At 54.6% G+C, this 7,500-nt stretch overlaps 3 non-coding genes across 3 annotated transcripts in view; all 3 read right to left on the bottom strand.

Annotated features, from left to right (window-relative positions):
- The window catches only part of LOC126119992 (large subunit ribosomal RNA), a 4,222-nt gene extending 3,333 nt beyond the window's left edge, over positions 1–889 (bottom strand). Inside the window, exon 1 of the ribosomal RNA XR_007525932.1 lies at positions 1–889. This exon is cut by the window's left edge and continues 3,333 nt beyond it. This is a non-coding gene — a ribosomal RNA (large subunit ribosomal RNA).
- Positions 890–1,078: 189 nt separating this feature from the next.
- LOC126119997 (5.8S ribosomal RNA) lies at positions 1,079–1,233 on the bottom strand. The gene has a single exon (XR_007525936.1). It is a non-coding gene; the product is annotated as a 5.8S ribosomal RNA (ribosomal RNA).
- A 352-nt stretch (positions 1,234–1,585) lies between these two features.
- Positions 1,586–3,494, bottom strand: LOC126119991 (small subunit ribosomal RNA). Its single transcript, XR_007525931.1, has one exon. It is a non-coding gene; the product is annotated as a small subunit ribosomal RNA (ribosomal RNA).
- Positions 3,495–7,500: the final 4,006 nt, after the last annotated feature.

Below are 7,500 nucleotides of genomic sequence, written 5' to 3'. Positions count from 1 at the left end.
GACGGGAGCGATTATTCCGCCCGAGAGCATCCCGAGCCAACAGCGGCGCGGGTCCGGGGCCGGGCCAGGTAGGTCCGTCATCCGGGAAGAACCGCGCGCGCTTGCCGGGAGCCCGAGCGCCCAAAGGGGCGAATCGACTCCTCCAGATATACCGCCGAGCAGCCAGCCAGGACACCGGGGCTCTGCCCAACAGACGCGAACCGAGGCCCGCGGAAGGACAGGCTGCGCACCCGGGCCGTAGGCCGGCACCCAGCGGGTCGCGACGTCCTACTAGGGGAGAAGTGCGGCCCACCGCACACCGGAACGGCCCCACCCCGCGGCGAGTGGAAAGGCAACCGGACACGACCCCGCCGCGGATTGCTCCGCGCGGGCGGCCGGCCCCATCTGCCGAGGGCGGGAGCCAGTGGCCGGATGGGCGTGAATCTCACCCGTTCGACCTTTCGGACTTCTCACGTTTACCCCAGAACGGTTTCACGTACTTTTGAACTCTCTCTTCAAAGTTCTTTTCAACTTTCCCTCACGGTACTTGTTCGCTATCGGTCTCGTGGTCATATTTAGTCTCAGATGGAGTTTACCACCCACTTGGAGCTGCACTCTCAAGCAACCCGACTCGAAGGAGAGGTCCCGCCGACGCTCGCACCGGCCGCTACGGGCCTGGCACCCTCTACGGGCCGTGGCCTCATTCAAGTTGGACTTGGGCTCGGCGCGAGGCGTCGGGGTAGTGGACCCTCCCAAACACCACATGCCACGACAGGCGGCAGCCTGCGGGGTTCGGTGCTGGACTCTTCCCTGTTCGCTCGCCGCTACTGGGGGAATCCTTGTTAGTTTCTTTTCCTCCGCTTAGTAATATGCTTAAATTCAGCGGGTAGTCTCGCCTGCTCTGAGGTCGTTGTACGAGGTGTCGCACGCCACACCGCCAGCCGGCTGTGCACGCTACCGAGAAAGTACCGGTATGCGAACCGCCAGGCGACGGGCGCGCATCGCACGTTTAAGGAGACGCGGCCGGCCCCACAGGCGGCCACGACACTCCCAGGTCTCCGAAGGCGGGACAAACGCCGCGCGCTTCAGTATACGTAGCCGACCCTCAGCCAGACGTGGCCCGGGAACGGAATCCATGGACCGCAATGTGCGTTCGAAACGTCGATGTTCATGTGTCCTGCAGTTCACATGTCGACGCGCAATTTGCTGCGTTCTTCATCGACCCACGAGCCGAGTGATCCACCGTCCTGGGTGATCTTTTTTGTTTAGTTTCCACTGTCTCTTTCAAAACAGTTGCATAGGCGGGACTGAGGCGTTTGACGGCCCCTGTTCCAGCGTTCTGTGTCCAACGGCCTCACGGCCGATGGGCGTCGTACGGCTCCACACCGGAGCGGACAGGCACTCGGGCGAAAGTCATTCAAAACCGGCGCCAGGCGCCAGGTGCCGCAGGCCAGCCGCTCCAGAGCTTCAGCGCTCGTACCACACAACATTTTTCAGTTAGTTTTGAGAGGCACGCGTGGTTCCGCACGCGGCGCACGGCTGCTGCCGTACAGGTAGCGTGTTGCGCGACACGACACGCACATCGAAAGACATGCAGTCTAGTCGGTAATGATCCTTCCGCAGGTTCACCTACGGAAACCTTGTTACGACTTTTACTTCCTCTAAATGATCAAGTTTGGTCATCTTTCCGGTAGCATCGGCAACGACAGAGTCGATGCCGCGTACCAGTCCGAAGACCTCACTAAATCATTCAATCGGTAGTAGCGACGGGCGGTGTGTACAAAGGGCAGGGACGTAATCAACGCGAGCTTATGACTCGCGCTTACTGGGAATTCCTCGTTCATGGGGAACAATTGCAAGCCCCAATCCCTAGCACGAAGGAGGTTCAGCGGGTTACCCCGACCTTTCGGCCTAGGAAGACACGCTGATTCCTTCAGTGTAGCGCGCGTGCGGCCCAGAACATCTAAGGGCATCACAGACCTGTCATTGCTCAATCTCGTGCGGCTAGAAGCCGCCTGTCCCTCTAAGAAGAAAAGTAATCGCTGACAGCACGAAGGATGTCACGCGACTAGTTAGCAGGCTAGAGTCTCGTTCGTTATCGGAATTAACCAGACAAATCGCTCCACCAACTAAGAACGGCCATGCACCACCACCCACCGAATCAAGAAAGAGCTATCAATCTGTCAATCCTTCCGGTGTCCGGGCCTGGTGAGGTTTCCCGTGTTGAGTCAAATTAAGCCGCAGGCTCCACTCCTGGTGGTGCCCTTCCGTCAATTCCTTTAAGTTTCAGCTTTGCAACCATACTTCCCCCGGAACCCAAAAGCTTTGGTTTCCCGGAGGCTGCCCGCCGAGTCATCGGAGGAACTGCGGCGGATCGCTGGCTGGCATCGTTTATGGTTAGAACTAGGGCGGTATCTGATCGCCTTCGAACCTCTAACTTTCGTTCTTGATTAATGAAAACATACTTGGCAAATGCTTTCGCTTCTGTTCGTCTTGCGACGATCCAAGAATTTCACCTCTAACGTCGCAATACGAATGCCCCCGCCTGTCCCTATTAATCATTACCTCGGGTTCCGAAAACCAACAAAATAGAACCGAGGTCCTATTCCATTATTCCATGCACACAGTATTCAGGCGGGCTTGCCTGCTTTAAGCACTCTAATTTGTTCAAAGTAAACGTGCCGGCCCACCCAGACACTCAATAAAGAGCACCTTGGTAGGATTTCAACGGGGTCCGCCTCGGGACGCACGAACACGCACGAGGCGGTCGCACGCCTTCGGCTCGCCCCACCGGCAGGACGTCCCACGATACATGCCAGTTAAACACCGACGGGCGGTGAACCAACAGCGTGGGACACAAATCCAACTACGAGCTTTTTAACCGCAACAACTTTAATATACGCTATTGGAGCTGGAATTACCGCGGCTGCTGGCACCAGACTTGCCCTCCAATAGATACTCGTTAAAGGATTTAAAGTGTACTCATTCCGATTACGGGGCCTCGGATGAGTCCCGTATCGTTATTTTTCGTCACTACCTCCCCGTGCCGGGAGTGGGTAATTTGCGCGCCTGCTGCCTTCCTTGGATGTGGTAGCCGTTTCTCAGGCTCCCTCTCCGGAATCGAACCCTGATTCCCCGTTACCCGTTACAACCATGGTAGGCGCAGAACCTACCATCGACAGTTGATAAGGCAGACATTTGAAAGATGCGTCGCCGGTACGAGGACCGTGCGATCAGCCCAAAGTTATTCAGAGTCACCAAGGCAAACGGACCGGACGAGCCGACCGATTGGTTTTGATCTAATAAAAGCGTCCCTTCCATCTCTGGTCGGGACTCTGTTTGCATGTATTAGCTCTAGAATTACCACAGTTATCCAAGTAACGTGGGTACGATCTAAGGAACCATAACTGATTTAATGAGCCATTCGCGGTTTCACCTTAATGCGGCTTGTACTGAGACATGCATGGCTTAATCTTTGAGACAAGCATATGACTACTGGCAGGATCAACCAGGGAGCTGCGTCAACTAGAGCTGAGCAGCCGGCCGCCCGGGAGTGTGTCCCAGGGGCCCGCGCGAACACGCAAGCGTCCGCTCAATTATTCTGCAAACAGGAGGAGGCTGAGCTCCCCTGCACAATACACCTCGAAACCCTCTCAGGTCCCGGCGGCGCGCAGCGCCGTCCTAAGTACTTGGTCGGGTTCGAGAGAGGCGCAATCGCCCGGAGTTAGGCGAGTAGACGCTTTAGGTGCGACCACCCGTGCTCCCAACTGAGCTTGCCGCTGCCGACAGAGGCCCGGGAGCGTGCTGTCGTGGCATTGCCGGCGGGAGACAACACGCGCCACCTACGGTGACCGGCAGCTCCAACGCCAGCGCCACAGAAGGGCAAAGGCCCCACGTGGGTGCCGAAGCGAACTCTCCCAGCACAGCGCACGTGCCAACACGTCTGCACAACTGCGATACAAACCACCAGCGAGAACCGCTGGGGCGACCGAGCAGCAGACGGCGTCGCGGCGCCGAGTGCCGGGCGGCGGCGCATCCTCAACGCACACAGTCCTCAGTCGGACCAGCACACTGCAGATGTCCACCGCGCTTCGCACCGGGCCCGCGAGGACCCACTTTGGCCGCCCGGCGCCGCGCGCAGGGTGCCCCGGCGCGCAGCTGCGCCGCCTGCCGCGTCCGTCGGCCGGCGCGCCTGCCACTGGGCGCCCCCACCAGCCGGCTGTAGCGCGTGCGCCCACGCACCGCGCGGCCAGCACGCCGGGCGGCCCCCCCTCACCGGCCGGGGACGGTCCCACCCAGCCACCGCCGCGTATCGCTTCACACACAGATTTGCCCTTACTGATTTACCTCCAGCAACAACAACCGCACCACAATGGGTTTACCAGTTGTTCATTTGCGTAACGTCACCAGCAAACGTAGACGTCCATCCCAGTTTGCAAATGCAACGATTATTGCATACCTGTCTGTTAGGTGTCACGACACACTACGTCTGCCCACATACACGCAACAAAATGTGCACGACTAGAGAACACGTGGGAGGTGGCCCCCTACGTATGCGATGTCCATTACGAGACCGACTGTCAACCAGCATCTGTACCATGTCGCAGATGTGGAACGCGGTGCACCATGCTATCACACTGTGTGAGAAGAGACGACTACGTTTGAATACACGCGCCACTACATCAACAGACGGCTCATGCTGATCGCCATCCAGGGCGTCCGTTAATCCCACACGTCTCTATGGCGTACCACACTGCAATGTAGCTGTTATGGGGAGACGGCACGTGGCTGAGTGCACAACATTTGGACCGTATGGTTCGCTGTTGTTGGGCGCAGTCGTTGTACGGTCACACATGTGCCACAGCGTATCATGCAGTACATACGGACCTATGTGCAGTACAATGTGAGGGTTAAGCTTACGACATCAGCGGACAGTGGACACAGGCCGTACCACGACGTAGACTGAGCGCTTCGACATGCGAATGCCAGTGAACAGCTGCGAAGGGCATTGAACACGCAAGCACCTGAACGACCAGCGTGCGAAGGCAGGGGGGAGGGTGGGGGCGATGTACATCCTGCAGTCGTCCACATTACAGTGTACAGCGGGAGCATGTAAAAAGTAAGCAACACTTGCGAAGTGTTGAACATGAAACGATACACAAGAGGGTGGGCGGTGCGAGTAGCGAACTATATTCAGAGGGTTGTGGTTAGACAACACTGGATTAATGTAACGTGTCATATGCCAATTACAGAGCAGGTTAAGGCACAACTTGGGTTAGGTTAAGGCACAACGTGGGTTAGGTTAAGGCACAACTTGGGTTAGGTTAAGGCACAACGTGGGTTAGGTTAAGGCACAACGTGGGTTAGGTTAAGGCACAACGTGGGTTAGGTTAAGGCACAACGTGGGTTAGGTTAAGGCACAACGTGGGTTAGGTTAAGGCACAACGTGGGTTAGGTTAAGGCACAACGTGGGTTAGGTTAAGGCACAACGTGGGTTAGGTTAAGGCACAACGTGGGTTAGGTTAAGGCACAACGTGGGTTAGGTTAAGGCACAACGTGGGTTAGGTTAAGGCACAACGTGGGTTAGGTTAAGGCACAACGTGGGTTAGGTTAAGGCACAACGTGGGTTAGGTTAAGGCACAACGTGGGTTAGGTTAAGGCACAACGTGGGTTAGGTTAAGGCACAACGTGGGTTAGGTTAAGGCACAACGTGGGTTAGGTTAAGGCACAACTTGGGTTAGGTTAAGGCACAACTTGGGTTAGGTTAAGGCACAACTTGGGTTAGGTTAAGGCACAACTTGGGTTAGGTTAAGGCACAACTTGGGTTAGGTTAAGGCACAACTTGGGTTAGGTTAAGGCACAACTTGGGTTAGGTTAAGGCACAACTTGGGTTAGGTTAAGGCACAACTTGGGTTAGGTTAAGGCACAACGTGGGTTAGGTTAAGGCACAACGTGGGTTAGGTTAAGGCACAACGTGGGTTAGGTTAAGGCACAACGTGGGTTAGGTTAAGGCACAACGTGGGTTAGGTTAAGGCACAACGTGGGTTAGGTTAAGGCACAACGTGGGTTAGGTTAAGGCACAACGTGGGTTAGGTTAAGGCACAACGTGGGTTAGGTTAAGGCACAACGTGGGTTAGGTTAAGGCACAACGTGGGTTAGGTTAAGGCACAACGTGGGTTAGGTTAAGGCACAACGTGGGTTAGGTTAAGGCACAACGTGGGTTAGGTTAAGGCACAACGTGGGTTAGGTTAAGGCACAACGTGGGTTAGGTTAAGGCACAACGTGGGTTAGGTTAAGGCACAACGTGGGTTAGGTTAAGGCACAACGTGGGTTAGGTTAAGGCACAACGTGGGTTAGGTTAAGGCACAACTTGGGTTAGGTTAAGGCACAACGTGGGTTAGGTTAAGGCACAACTTGGGTTAGGTTAAGGCACAACTTGGGTTAGGTTAAGGCACAACTTGGGTTAGGTTAAGGCACAACTTGGGTTAGGTTAAGGCACAACTTGGGTTAGGTTAAGGCACAACTTGGGTTAGGTTAAGGCACAACTTGGGTTAGGTTAAGGCACAACTTGGGTTAGGTTAAGGCACAACGTGGGTTAGGTTAAGGCACAACGTGGGTTAGGTTAAGGCACAACGTGGGTTAGGTTAAGGCACAACGTGGGTTAGGTTAAGGCACAACGTGGGTTAGGTTAAGGCACAACGTGGGTTAGGTTAAGGCACAACGTGGGTTAGGTTAAGGCACAACGTGGGTTAGGTTAAGGCACAACGTGGGTTAGGTTAAGGCACAACGTGGGTTAGGTTAAGGCACAACGTGGGTTAGGTTAAGGCACAACGTGGGTTAGGTTAAGGCACAACGTGGGTTAGGTTAAGGCACAACGTGGGTTAGGTTAAGGCACAACGTGGGTTAGGTTAAGGCACAACGTGGGTTAGGTTAAGGTAGAAATTGCGTTACATTGCGGTACAAATTGCGTTACATTGCGGTACAAATTGCGTTACATTGCGGTACAAATTGCGTTACATTGCGGTACAAATTGCGTTACATTGCGGTACAAATTGCGTTACATTGCGGTACAAATTGCGTTACATTGCGGTACAAATTGCGTTACATTGCGGTACAAATTGCGTTACATTGCGGTACAAATTGCGTTACATTGCGGTACAAATTGCGTTACATTGCGGTACAAATTGCGTTACATTGCGGTACAAATTGCGTTACATTGCGGTACACATTGCGTTACACATTGCGGTACACATTGCGTTACACATTGCGGTACACATTGCGTTACACATTGCGGTACACATTGCGGTACACATTGCGTTACACATTGCGTTACACATTGCGGTACACATTGCGGTACATTGCGGTACACATTGCGGTACATTGCGGTACACATTGCGTTACATTGCGGTACACATTGCGTTACATTGCGGTACACATTGCGTTACATTGCGGTACAAATTGCGTTACGAATTTGGTTAAGTTAAGGTGCAAAATGGGTTAGGTTAAGGTGCGAAATGGGTT

This window comes from Schistocerca cancellata, unplaced genomic scaffold, assembly GCF_023864275.1.
Source record: "Schistocerca cancellata isolate TAMUIC-IGC-003103 unplaced genomic scaffold, iqSchCanc2.1 HiC_scaffold_404, whole genome shotgun sequence".
Lineage (NCBI taxonomy): Eukaryota > Metazoa > Arthropoda > Insecta > Orthoptera > Acrididae > Schistocerca > Schistocerca cancellata.
The sequence above is the reverse complement of the archived record's forward strand: the minus strand, read 5'-3'. Positions and strand labels throughout refer to the sequence as shown.